The following is a 15,231-nucleotide window of genomic DNA, read 5'->3' on the forward strand; positions in this document are numbered from 1 at the left end:
TAATTCTCGTAATATAGCTTTTTTTGCAGCCTAATTTTCCAAAATTATTCTTTTTTTGTTGTGTTTCTCGTAATGTGACGGCTTTAGAAAATAATGTCTTTTTTCTTTCATATTGCAACTTAAATTTTAATGAATTTTATTATTTGAATTTTGTATTTTAATAATTGTTTTTTTCGTCACTTTATTCCAGAATAACTACAACTTTTTTTGTTGTAATATTACAACTTTATTCTCCTATTATTTCAGCTTTATTTACATAAAATTACTGCGGTTTATTTCCATATTTGATGTTTTTTGCTTACGTGTATTTTTAGAATGTGCTGCAGGCCAATAAAACAAACAGCCACAGGCCGCAAATGGCTCCCGGGCTGCACTTTGGACACCCCTGCTCCAGACGGACCAAATCAATATGAAACAAACCGCAACATATCAGAAAAGAGGCAAAAATGTCGATCACGGTTTCCCACAGTCAAAGCTGATATTGTTCATATCTTGTTTTGCCTAAAACACAAAGATAATAGATCTGCTTTTGTGGATTTTTAAAATAAATATCTATTTACTGAGTCTGAAAAAGTATGGAATTTTGAAATGTGAAATCCGTAGGAATCCTACAATAAGCTATCGCTCAGTTTATATACAGAAATGACCTGTAAATTGTGCGATTCAGTTAAAACCTGAATATTATAGTGGTTTATAGTGTTATTATTGTAACTACTATTTGCTTTAAAGGAGCCGAGCCAAAGGAAGCGCGGTTCCCTTAAATGAGCCGACATTCCCTTCACGATTTAAGGATTTGGCATCCGGCAACAGGAAGTATCAAAAAACTCGGCTGCAAATTTGGCCAATCATTGTTCCAGGAGTCAGAGGTAGACGCCGCATCGAGCGCTGAGCCGTACGTCAACGTCGCCGCCATATTTGATGTGTCGAGGCTGCACTGTAAGTGAATACAAGTAAATGTAGCTACTTTCATAAAGCGCCTTCTACAAAGAAATTCAAGTTAATTGCTCTTGTTTATACATTCACACATGCACTAATATACTTGGGAAACAGTTGGGCACCAAAAACAATGTTTTTGTTTTTGTACAATGTGATTTTGATTGCCAGGATTTTTTTTATTGGGGTGGCCAAGGTAAGACCATTCGACCATAAACTCACACCTGAAATCTAGCTGGCCAGTGGGGTGGCCGGAGAGTGACCGGGGGTGGCCGTGAGTAGTTAGCAACAGTGGCTGAACATGTCTGGCTGGTCAAGTAGAGCTGAGCCAAAAGAACTGACTATGAGAATTCTGAACTTGAGAATTTGGAATTGGCAACAGGAAGCAACAAGAAGTTTGGCTGCATACGTGGCCAATCATTGATCACACTGACGTCAAGTGGTTTCACCGAAATCCGCTCCAGCATTGACCTGGTGTGGCCACAAGGGGCGGTATATAGCGAGTCCAGTAGAAGAAGACTTCTTGTTTGTTTTTCATCTCCTAATTCCATTTAATGATCAAAAAACACACAACACAAGCTACACATGACATCATTTCGTATTACGTCTAAAATAAACCATATCCACCTACCTGTCAGGACACAGAGTGAACTTCAAACTCAGCAGGCTGAATTCTCATCAGCTCAGGTGGAGAACTGCAAAGGCGCATATGCACATCTACTGTGATGTCATGTTTGCTAGTCAACCTCGTGTTCGTCACTTTGTCTTCCTCTGCGGGATTAAAACTAACAAACACCTTGCTAACATTTCCACTTGGATTCATGTGCTTTTGTTGGGAATGTGCTGTCATCTTCTTTTTCCAGATTCATTTAGAACAAGTTACATTGAAGTACATCACATGTTTACAGTTACACAATTCAAGTGGCTAAAGTGGCTACGGCTAAAGAGGAGTTTGCTACAATGGAGTGTTTGGGCATCATGAGGTGTTCTAATAGCCCGTGGGCCTCGCCCCTGCACATGGTGCCCAAGGTGGATGTATCATGGTGGCCTAGTGGCGATTTCTGCCGCCTTAACAATATCACTGCCCATGATTGCGACCACATTCAGGATTTTACCTGGTCCGGGTTTATCACCAGGTTCCCGTGCGTGCAAAGGATGTGCCTAAGACTGCAGTAATTACCCCATTCAGGATTTTTGATTTTCAGCCTTAAAGTGGCGGCACAGACTTTTCTTTTGTGTTGGGCCGAGGAGCACCTGTCGTACCTCCTGTTGTTTTTCTGGCTCATCGTTAACCTGGCCAAATGGCATTTTGGGCTGCCTGTGATAGATTTTTGAAAAGGTCAAGAAACTAAATTGTGCTGAACCTGTCTGTCTCGTTAAGTGGAGCCGAGCCAAAAGAACCGGCTGCCTTAAAATAGCTGAAATTCCTTTCACAACTTGAGGATTTGGCATTGGCAACAGGAAGCAACAAGAAGTTTGGCTGCAAACTTGGCTAATCACTGGGCACACTGGCGTCACGTGATTTCACCGAAATACGCTCCAGCATTTACTTGATGTGGCCACAAGGGGCGCTCTGTAGTTATTCCAGTAGAAGAAGACTTCATTGTCTTTTATCTCCTAATTCCATTTGATGAGCATAAAACACACAACACAGGCTACACTTGACAAATGTCACACTACGTCTAAAATAAACCATATCCACCTTCACGTCAGGACACACAGTAAACTTCAAACGTACGGTGAGCTTGACGAAATAATGATTGACATTTTCCCTGCGGGATTCAAACTAACAAACCTCTTTATTCTGCACTTGTGACAGCTGAGCATAAATTTGCTTTTATTCTTTTTTTCTGGCTGTGCAAATAAGGTAAGTCCACTTCCTTCTCAGGTTTATAGGCGTCTTTCCAAAATCCTTTTTTGTGCGACTTCATCCCAAATGTCTTTACATCTTTTTGACACAACGTTGTTATTTTTCCGACTATTATTGACACTCTTTGAGCTAACATCGAGGCGCTGATCATTGTGTTGCGGGGAGGGTAAGGGTTCAAAGTTTGTATGGACTGATGTAGTAAAGGGTTTAACAACGCCACCCCTAAGAGGGGAATAATGAAACTAAGGCACACAGGTAAGCTTCCTTTGAATGAGACACTGGCTCCATTTACAATATTTATTATTCTTAAAACAGACTTTGATTTCAAGTTAATTAAAATATTGGCTCTTGTTGTCTTCTAAAAATTTGGCGCCAAGGAACTCACCCACAAAGAGCCAGGGAGCTGGAGTTAGGCTGGATGGATGGGGGAAACTAAATGGGGCAACCTAAATAAAGCACCAAAACCACTACAAAACCAAAACCAACCGAAACAAGTGCTTTGCAAATATATACAAACAAAGTTACCACCACCATGTGACCCGCAGCTCCTGGGGAAAAAAAAACAATTTTTACAACAAACATTTCTGTGCAAAATAGAGCAACAGTTCAGTCAGTTCTGACTTGACTCAAGTCAACGCGAGCGGCACAGTTCGTTGTTTGGTGAGGGAAAAGCGTTCTGTAGGGGGGGAGTGGGGTAGCCCCCAGCTAGTTGTAAACACTGGAGGGTCGCTCGCATTTATCGAGCGTGCAGTAGCCGCAGTTGAAAAGCGGCATTAACAGCAAGCAGACGGGACCGGCGGGCATGCAGAACCGGCACAACAAACATGCAATATGTGTCAGCTCGGAAATTTGCACACGGGCAAGACGGCAGCGTCACTTGACAGCAAGCTTGTCGCTTATTGAGAGAGAGGCGAGAGGCGCAGACACGGGAGCCTTGAGTTTAGTTGCGAGCGGCTGTCTGTGCTGCCGAGAGGCACGAAGCGAACGCGGAAGTGAGCGCCGAAGGAGGGCACCCAGCGAGAGGTCAAAGGCCAAGCGACAAAGCAGCAGGCACTCTTATAGAACGCCACCTAGCGCTAGCAACCAATGAGGATCAGTCCAATAAGCAGTGCACGTATCTTCTCATATCACCACAATTGTTTTCATCTTATTGGGACTTGAACACTCGTGACTGACACAACTTATACGGAAATACTTCAGAATTAATATTTCACTTCATCTTTTTCAACAAGTGGCTGTTCAGTAGACTTTTTTTGTTTCACTTTTAACGAAAACAGTGATTTACTCCATGTATGTATAAAAACATGTAATATTTTGTGTGTTGTATTATTAAGTACAACATGATGTGAGTCTTTACTGCGGTATCTAGCAGTGTTTTCATGTTCACATTAAAACACAGCTGAAGACAGTATTGACATAAATATTCATTGTACAAGACTGTTGAACATAATTCTACGTAATAAAACGTGGGAAATGTCATGTTTTTTTTCCTTCCAGTGAGTCACATCCTGAAGTATATCTACATTGTGTCCTCTGAAGTTACAAACATCCCAGATTATGTGCACGCTGGCTATGTTGATGAAGTTGAGATATTTTACTACGACAGCAACAGCAGGAAAGCAGAATCCAAACAGGACTGGATGAACATCACAGCAGATGATCAACTTTACTGGGAGAGCGAGACAGAGATGGGGAGGATCATGAGCAGTTCTTCAAAAACTATTTGGAAACTGCAAAGGAGAGCTTCAACCAAACTGGAGGTTTGTTCATGCTGAACTTTCTACTATTAAAATATATTTGATGTACTCGTACACTTTTATACTGTAGTAAACACACACACACTGCTGCACTGATACCTTGTAGAGCTCTCTCCATCCCATAATGACATATGAAAGCTAGGGCTGTCAAATGATTAACATTTTTAATCAGATAAATCACAGTTTTACAATTAATTAATCATGATTAATCACCATTAGCAACTAAGTCTGAAATATGCCCATTTGTATGTATTAACAGCTCCAGATGAACTAACATGTCAATCACGCTAAAAGACACCACACAAGTCTAAAAATCTATTTTTCTAACACTAGTCTCTTTGATAATAGCAGAACATTTGAATCACACTTTAAACCGTGTAATGAGCATTGAGGGGTTGCGTTCAAAGACATTATGTAATTTAAGGTCAATTTACTTGTATGTATTTTCCAGCATACTTAAAAGTAACAAATTCTACATCTGAATTAAGAGTTACGACTGAGTGATAATATCCACTTCATGATTTTCTTTATCTTGCTGTTTATTCACACACGCACACACACATGCATCATAAAGCCGTTTTCGTGATGTTCGGTGTGTCCCTGAATTCTTGTAATGAGAATGAGCAAGTGTCGTTCCCAGGATGATCGGACTAGAGACGTGTGTGAGTTGGAGATACATACAGCTTATGGTGCTGGAAATGTACTGCGGTTGCTGTTCATTTCAGAATGAAGTTAGAAAAGAGTGTCAGACTCTGTGTGACTGCGAAGGGAGACTCCACTGTGATTCTGTTTGCCGTCATAACAGAGAGGTGTGCTTGCTCTGGTCAGCATGCGTTAATTCCACCAAAACAAATTAAGGGAATTAATGAAATCAATTAGTTACCGCGTTATTTTTGACAGCCCTACAAAATACCAAATTATTGACACTTAGAAAACAACTATTTGTGTGCGTGTGCATGTGTGTGTGTGTGTGTGCGCGCTTGATGGTGATGAGGTTTCACTCTGTGTTACAACACTTCGTGCCATTCTCTCAGGTGTTCATGTTCTCCAGGTGACGCTGGGCTGTGAATGGGATGATGAGACTGATGAGGTTAAAGGTTTTGTTTCAGGCCGGTTATGACGGAGAAGACATCATATCGTTGGACATGAAGACATGGACATGGACTGCAGAAAAACCACAAGCTGTCCCCACCAAACAAAAGTTGGACCAAAACAAAAGTCAACAAGACTATGCAAAGAATTTCTATACTAAGGAGTGTCCTTAGTGAACTTGAAGAAGTACATGAACTATGGGAGGGAGGTCCTAATGAGAACAGGTAGTACCACAGGATGTACTTTCACCTTTGTAACCATGTTAGCACGCCCCCTACAGGAACATTGCTAGCATTACAAGCTGCACTCTTGTCTCTTATACTCTTTTCAGCTTCTCTCCATTTTTAATTTCCTCACACCTTATCTCCTTGTTGTCCTCTGTCCACACGTGGCGTCACTTCCCATGCAGAGCTTCCAGAGGTGTTTCTCCTCCAGAAGACGCCGTCCTCTCCGGTCAGCTGCTTCGCGACAGGTTTCTACCCCGACAGAGCGGCCTTGTTTTGGAGGAAAGACGGCGAGGAGGTACACGAGGACGTGGAGCACGGAGAGATCCTCCCCAACCACGACGGAACCTTCCAGTTGACAGTGAACCTGAAAGTGGAGGTGACGGCTGACGTGGAGGGCAAGTACGAATGTGTGTTTCAGCTGTCTGGCGTCAAGAAGGACATGGTCACCAAGCTGGAAAGAAGCTTCCTGAGCAACGCAAGCCATGCAGGTGAGAAAGACACATTTGGTTGAATTGTTGTGTCCTCAAAACAAGCACATTGGAGACGTTTCCTATCCCAACTTTCACCATTATTGATCCACGTCACAATAACAATGCTTGACGTTTGATAGGATGCAGCAAAGTAGTCATGAAGGTTTCCTCTTTGGGCTTTTTTGTGCTCAACAGACAACTGGAGCGTCGCCATTGCTGCCACAGTGGCGGTCCTCGCTGTGGTGGTTCTTCTGGTAGCCATCATCATCATCATCGTCAAGCATCACAAGAACAGACAAGGTGAGGGACACACACGTTCTCTGTCTTCTTCTTCTGTGAGTTGATGCTTTCATCCAGGTTGCAAAAGTGCAGCCATGTTTTACTTGACTTTGATGAGCTTCCAGCCAAACACTCAAAGATCCGCAGAGACAGAGCACACACTCTCACACAGAAACACACACCATGAGGAAAACTTCCATGTCACCTTGTTTCTCTTTCATTTCAGCCAACTACGATCCAGCTGGTAAGTAAAACATCTTCTTGTTCTTGTTTGGTGAACATGAGGAAGCAGCTCACGGTGCTTTTGTGTTTGACAGCTCGTGACGGGATTGAGCTCTCAGAAAGGATGATGGCTGAAAGCTGAGTGAGACACAGCAGCCGGCACACGGCGAGTTAATCACATGGACTGTTTGCACCTCCAAATGTTCTTCTGACTTTGTGAAGATGATCATTTGTGCGCTGGAACACAGGAGAGATGTCTCCATCAAAGGCACTTTTGAGGGACGTTGCCACACTTGAAGATGAGATGGAGATGTAGTTTGTTCTCCATCAAAGTGGTCCTCATGTTATAAGATGTCTTCTTTGGGTGTTTACAGTTTAGAAAACATATGTTGACATGTTTTTGCTAAGGTATGTCTTGGTTGTACGTTGGTGGGTACTGCAGGCGCAGCCAGGGTGCAACGGGGGGTTGCCATGTGTTGACTTGAAAGGGCTTCCAAATTTTTGACTGCTTTCGGTGGAGTGTGTATTTATGATGTTACCCTTGGGACTCTGTGCACACCTATCATGTTGAAGATAACTTTTTTTTAAACCAGGTGGAGCTATTGTGATATGGAATCTTTTCTTCACAAGCGCCAAGAGGCAAGTACAAGCAGTGGTACAAATAAATAACAGTAGTTCAATAAAAAAGTAAAATCATGTAGAAAGTATCATGGATCAGTTAAAAGAAGTGCAACATCTGACTTAAAAACAGTGACAGTGTCCAATGCCTTCCTGTTCCTTAGTTTGAAGAATTTTAACAATGTTGTCAAAAGGGATCAGGTCCAACAGTTTTAATTCATCTTGCAGAGAATTCCATGCAAAGGGAGCAGAAAAACGAAATGTCTTTTTTCCCAGCTCTGTGAAAACAGGAGGGACAGTCACAGTAAAAACAGCAGTAGATCGTAATTCCGAGATACGATGGGACCATCCCAAGTAGAGCTTTGTAAATAAGTCAGGCAATGTGTTGGTTCAGATTAATCACGGTTTTCAAATTAATTCATCACGATTGATCACCATGTGCCTCAATCTTCATGGCAGGGACTTTTGTGTGGTCTCTGATCTCAACGAGCGCATCTCTTACTGCCGCTGCATGATACCTCAGGGGCTCAACACACTTGATTTTGCTTTCCCACCGTGTTTCAGTCCACATCTTCAAAGTGATGTCCATGTGTTGTTTTTCAAGATGGCCCATCGTTTTGTGGAGTTTCTGCAAAACGCCAAAAGTAATTGGTGACATCAGTCGATCCCTTGGCAGCATCAGCTACAACCAAATGTAAAGTATGAGCTCCAGATGGCACACACAGAACTCTACAATGAAGTTGTAGGAGCCTAGCCTGAACACCCTTGAGTTTTCCACGCATGTTGGATGAAAGGAACTTGGAGCTGCTCAAGCCTCCTCAGGACTAGGGATGCCAAATGCTGACCTGTGGAGTGTTCTGCCTCCAAAAACCCTACGAAGTCTTCTATTTGTGGCTGGTCCTCCACTCGACCACTACAATCGAGTCACTACATACATGTGTTCGGTATGGCTGATGTCGGGAGTGCAATCTAGAATGACAAAAAAAAACTTGGGACTTTTCCAGTCATTCATCATCACTGAAACGATCTTGCTGCTCATTAGATTTACATGTTAATTTTGCGTCCTGTGACCAAGGGTAGCTGGTGTGGTTGGAGGTTCCTTTTTGGACTCGGGTAAGGTGTTCCTTCATGATGGGATCAAACTATGCCATCAGTTCTACTTCGTTCTACTAATTTGAAGGTGCGAACAGTGTCTCTGTATGTCCCCTTGAGCCAAATTCCTTACTGCTAAAGGCTTCACAATAGCCACGAACTGTTTCAGCACCTCTCTCCACATCTCCTGCTTGTCAATGGTGGTCCCTTTTTACATCTCACTGCCAGTTCTTTCCAGGTTTTCAGACAATGAATATGTTCTGGACCGTTCTCATGTGAAGTGAGAAAAGGACTTGCATGTTTCCAGGCATTCAGTCCAGAGCTTGTTGAATGATTTTTTCTTGTGGAAAATAATTGACAACAAAAGCAGAAACAGCTGTTATTATTTGGTGAGTAAACCAACCAACTTGTTGGGATATTTTCCCCACTAATAAGTGTCTTTCCAAAATGTTGGTGGTGGCAGCTTCTTCCATCATCCTCATTCCTTGGAAAAACAAACTCAGGTGGTACCTTACTTGGGCCTCCGTCAATCAGGAACATTCTAATTCTGTCCATCAGAATTGAAGGCCGGGTAGGCGAGTCGATGGATGTTGCTTCATTTGGGATGTCAAGTGGTGCTGCCCCAGAGAAAAGGACACGTGCATTAGTCGCAGCATCACACATACACATAAATGACTTTGAACATTTTCTACGCTTCTTGGCCCCACTAGCGTCGCTGAAGCCTATCCCAGCTGACTTGGGGCAAGAGGCGGACTGGTCGCCAGCCAATCGCAGGGCACATATTGACAAACAACCATTCATACCATTCATAACATTTTTGGAATGTGGGAGAAAACCCACGCATGCAAATTCCACACAGAGATGCTCAACGGAGATTCGAACCCAGATTCTCCATATCTCCTGGCTGTGTGACCAACATGCTAACCACTAAGCCACCGTGCGGCCTCTTAATAATTACTGTACATTTAAGTGACGTTACTTTTAAGTATCCAAAAGTTTTATAATTAAATTAAGTACTCAGTGATATTACTCATAAAAATTGAACCTACTTTTTAAAATTAAAATGAAACATTTAGCAACCAAATAACTACTACTATACTACAATACAAACATCTAACATCGTAATAGATAATATTAAGTATGAAAAGACAGCAGCAGGTAGACACACACGTGAAGTGTGGTGCTGTGGAGAAGCAGGCTCTGCAGAGGGGAACGGTTGCTCATCCTGAGGACCCAACGTCACTTCTGTGGTGGCTTGTGTGAGTGATGTAGATGGCTCCTCATCCTGACTAAAATCCTTTGAAATATGGCATATTATTTACACAATTAAAACGGTCAGTCAAGAAAACAAACAGCATTTAGCCTAGCTACCAAGTAACTCTAGCTTATTTAGCACCTCCGTTGCATAATATGGTATACATAAGCGATGATAGAACTCCATACTTTTATCTTTGGTTCTTTTCTCCTCTTCTTCCTAAATTATGCACCCGACGGCTTCGACTTTCTTTTTTCCATGTTTAGTTGACATAACTTAGTGACACTGAGTCATCATCCCCCACCAACACCTCATCTAGCCGTCACAATTCACGTATTCCACAATTTTGATTAAACATTTCTGTAGTGAAATAGTATATGTTGGAGACTTTGGCCTGCAATGTATTAAATATTAAACAATATTAAGAATTAAATTAGGTTTATTTTTTAAACAGTTACGGTTGTAATTTCGACTTTTACCTTCTAATTAACCTGAGGGCTGAGACAGCAGACAGTGAATTCTCCCCTCCTTCTCGACTTGGTTTTGATCCACCGCCACGCATGAGCAGCATGGGGGCGGCAGTATCTCGCCTGTAGAGGGCGCCCATTTCCCACACATATCCTTCCTGACCAATTTTACCCCTGAGCACAAATACATATGAAACGGGTTTTTCTTTCTCTTTCTCTCATCCTTGCTGCGCCCCCGAGGCAATGCCGCACTGGGCAGTTGCCCATGTGACCCATAGCTAGAACTGCCACTGCACGATTATAACTTGTCACATTGATTGATATAAGACTGTTGCTAACACAGTGAGAAAAGGGAAAAAATCATTACAAACAACTGCACGTGGCACTTCCATCACTAAGAATTTTCAACTCAACATAGAACAGAAGCCCCTTGGAAACATCTCTGCAGGTTCTCTTCCATGTCTGTCCATCTGCAGGCACCACTTATGTCCACTAGATGGCAGCGTCACGCCACTCATTGCGCTTTACTTCATGTCCAAATATGACCTGGAAGAAGAAGGATCAATTCTACTGTACGGATCGCATTTCTTTCACAATACATTGACATCAAGTACACCGACTGTTATTCATGTTCAATCAACACCATTACTGACAATCTTTTATTCTACTTGATGTTTTGCCACTGACAATATTGTGGCCAATGGGAAAAGTCCCGCTGACATGTATGACTCTATATTATGGCATGTTTTTTTCGTATTATGTATACTATATTGGGTAATAAGAGAGTAATGGTGACTATAGGAGTGTTATTTCATGTATAGAGGGTTCTAATAATGTTCTAAAAATTATTTAAAAGGAAGTAAACAGGCTTTTATGTCTCATATGTCTTATTTTCTCTTATTATGTCTACTATATTGGGTTATAGGAGAGTAAAGGTGACCATAGAGGTTTAATTTCATGTCTAGAAGGCTCTAAAAATGTTAAAGCATTTATTTAGAAGGTAGTAAACAGGTTTTATATGTCTCATATGTCTTCTTTTCCATTATTATGTCCACTATGTTGGGTTATAGGAGAGTAAATATGACCACAGAGGTGTTATTTCATGTCTAGAGGGCTCTAATAATGTTGAAAAATGTATTTAGAAGGTAGTAAACAGGTTTTGAACATCTCATATGTCTTATTTTCTCTTATTATGTCTACTATATTTGGTTATAGTAGAGTGAAGGTGACCATAGAGGTGTTATTTCATGTCTAGAGGGCTCTAATAATGTTGAAAAATGTATTTAGAAGGTAGTAAACAGGTTTTGAACGTCTCATATGTCTTATTTTCTCTTATTATGTCTACTATATTTGGTTATAGTAGAGTGAAGGTGACCATAGAGGTGTTATTTCATGTCTAGAGGGCTCTAATAATGTTGAAAAATGTATTTAGAAGGTAGTAAACAGGTTTTTAATGTCTCATATGTCTTATTTTCTCTTACTATGTCTACCATATTGGGTTATAGGAGAGTAAATGTGACCATAGAGGTGTTATTTCATGTCTAGAGGGCTCTAATAATGTTTAAAAAATGTATTTCGAAGGAAGTAAACAGTTTTTTTTATGTCTCATTTGTCTTATTTTCTCTTTATATGTCTGCTATATTGCGTAATAGGAGTATAAAGGTGTACAGTATGTATTGGCTTTATTTTCATGGTGTGAATTGTTTATTTTCTGTGGTGACATCTGCTGGCCTCTGGGTTAGGTTTCCGTATTTGTGCTGTATTGCTTGGTGGTACCCCCCCTACTGCTTCTGTTTTGTGTCTCTCTCAGGCTCTGGTTCACCTGAGTTGGGCGGAGCTACGGGATGAGCTACTCATCTTCTTATTCCACCCAGCTGCGGCAGGATGGTGTGGGATTATTCCTCCATTGGGACGCCTCTGGTCACGCTTCGTCTTACCTCGCCTTTCAAGATGCCGGTTTAGAGTCTCTGCTTGTGCCACATGTTTTTTGTAACCTTTGTTTGCCTCGTGCCATGTTAGTTGCTCATCCAAGTAGCCCGCCTGACTTGCATGTAGTTTTTTGTTACTCTTTAGTGCTCATTAGTTTGTACCTCTTTCTTCACGGAGCAGCTCAGACTGTATAGTGCACCGTTGCCCTCAGTTTGTATTTTTGTGCTCTGACTCTACTATAATAAAACATTATTCCTACCTGGAGTTGCCTCGCTCTTGCATCTTGGGATCCACCTGCTCTACTCCATGCTCCAACTGTGACACAGACGCTAAATTGTTGACTTGTCTTTTTGAAATGTTTTTGATCTTTTTTTTGTCTGTTCCTTTTCACCAAAGGTATTTGCCACGTTGTCCCACAAATGAGGGAAGGTTAAATGTTTTGTTGCATTATCCCCCATCCCCCCACCGTCCCCGCAACGAGACAGACTTTGCTCTTTTGCTCTTTGCCGATGCCGGCGGCTGTTTTTAGGATGCTATTTGCCGACATGCCTCTGCTCTGACTGTCATTGACACCCCCTCCCCCAAACTGGACCCACTGACCCACTGACCAGAAAACTCCAATCACTAACCCATCAGTAGCCATCACTTCACTCCTTTTTGCACGCTTTCTGAAGATGGAGCAGTGCAATATGCTTCCGCCAGTCGCCACCGTGATTTAAAAATACAGACGTCATTGATCTCTTCCACCTGTCTGTTTCCACCTGTGTATTTTTCCACATTGAAAGTTCCAGACACTCACAAATATGAACACAAAGCACATTTTACAGACAATACGTCTACTGTAGTTTGACATGCAGGAAACAATGTGAAATACATGTAAATGAGGAAAGAAATGGCTAAATGAGCATTTAACATGATATTTACCTAGGGGCGTGTTTAATCATTTTCTGTGTGTTCAAAAGATATAAAAAGAGGCACCTAAGAATGCATGTAATGGGACGCACCTACTCCACATAGAAAAAACCTCCAAAAAGCGCCAACAACGCTCCATTTACATCACATGAGCTGCATTGTTATCATTATTATCATTGTTATGCCCAAGAACCTTGACATTGCTGTCCTGCTGTACCAGACACAACCTTCGCGCTTTGCTACCACTTCTGTCTTGAATTCAACTGTTTCTCCCTCACCTGCGGTAGCAAAGTTCTGCCACTTGCAACTTTCTTTGGCGTCGGGGTGGCGCTTGAACGCAAAAATCAGTGAACAGCGCACTGTGCTTCTTAGGAGGAAGGAAGGAAGGCCATTAAATATGGAGTTGTTCATGGTTGTGTGTGTGTTCCATGAACAAATAAAGCACACAAACACGCATAATGAAGATGATGAATTCAGCAGCGTTTCTCACCCCAACACTGTAACACAGAATGGAGCCAAAGAAAGTTGTGAGTGGCAGCATTTTCATGAAGGAGGTGACAAACACTGTTGAATTGAATAAATAACTCATAGCAAAACAGGAAGGTGGTGTCCGTGTGGTGTGGCATGGATCCTTTGTCAACAATAACGTGACATCTTCAGTGATGGTAAAATTAACCTTAAATGTTCATTTATCCCTTTCATTCATCATTGAAATGCATTTAGAATTATTTTGCGCATGTACAACTGTAATTTTAAAAGTTCAAAAAGCCATTTTGTTTGCTAGATAATAGGATGCGAACAAGGAAGGAGGTTTTCTGATGAAAAAATATATTAAGAATACAGATGGACTCACGCAGGGTATTGATAACACAAGACACAACAAGAATGCATGCAAACCCAGGCAAAATTGTGGTGTAAATTTTGTTGTGGGAGAAAAATAGTGGGAGAAAGCGAAAATTGCAATAATTGTTGTGGTTTTGCCTCTGTGTAAGTATATTATAATTACAGTAATCCCTCATTTATGGCAGTTAAGTGGTTATGTGGTTACCTTTACACCCCTATAGTCACCTTCACACTCCTATTACCCAATATAGTAGACATAATAACAGGAAATAAGACATATAAGACATAGAATACTTGTTTACCACTTTCTAAATACACTTTTTAACATTAGAGCCCTCTAGACATAAAAAAAACACCCCTTTTGTTACCTTTACACTCCTATTACCCAATATAGTAGATATAATAAGAGAAAATAAGATATAGACAACCTGTTTACGCCCTTGTAAATCTGGTTTTCAATTTAGAAGACATATAAGACATAGAAAACTTGTGTACCACTTTCTAAATACACTTTTTAACATTAGAACCCTCTGGACATGAAATAACACCCCTATAGTCACCCTTACTCTCCTATTACCCAATATAGTAGACATAATAACAAGAAATTTGACATATAAGACATAGAAAATCTGTTTACTACCTTCTAAATACACTTTTTAACATTCTTAGAGCCCTCTAGACATAAAATAACACCCCTATAGTCACCTTTACATTGCGATTACCCATTATAGTAGACATAATAACAGGAAATCACACCTAAATAAGACTTGTGCTTGTGTCTGTTGTTATAAATGTGTTCCCTCGAGGGTTCACTGTGTGGTGGGCAAACAGGAAGTGACGTCAGGTGGTCGGAGTTGCGTTTCAGGTTGGCGCGGTTTACTGCAGTGACCGTAACCTGTGTCTTTATTAGGTATTATTGTTAGGGATTATTGTGCCTGTGGTGAGATGATTCAGAGCTGCAATAAAAGCCTGTTGTTCTGCCCATCGAATCTGGTGCTTGAGTGTCTCACACAACATTAAAGTAACAATACTGAAACCTAGTGGCCAGTGTTGAATATTCAGTATGTAATCACAGTATGAATGCATCTTCTGAATGCATTATATTTGTATTTGACTTCATTTAACCATTTTTATGCTTGAAAATGCTTCATTAAGGCCTAAAATACTTAACACTTATAACTCAACCACAAATCAGCATGATGGAATCATATTTTCGAGTGAAGCCGCAGAATTCAAACTGCAAAGTGGTGAGGGACGATGATTGC

General features: G+C 41.2%; 1 pseudogene; it reads left to right on the forward strand.

Moving 5' to 3' along the window:
• Nucleotides 1-3,039: 3,039 nt before the first annotated feature.
• LOC129194382 (class I histocompatibility antigen, F10 alpha chain-like) lies at nucleotides 3,040-6,693 on the forward strand (annotated as a pseudogene).
• The last annotated feature ends 8,538 nt before the right edge of the window (nucleotides 6,694-15,231 follow it).

This window comes from Dunckerocampus dactyliophorus, chromosome 1, assembly GCF_027744805.1.
Source record: "Dunckerocampus dactyliophorus isolate RoL2022-P2 chromosome 1, RoL_Ddac_1.1, whole genome shotgun sequence".
NCBI lineage: Eukaryota > Metazoa > Chordata > Actinopteri > Syngnathiformes > Syngnathidae > Dunckerocampus > Dunckerocampus dactyliophorus.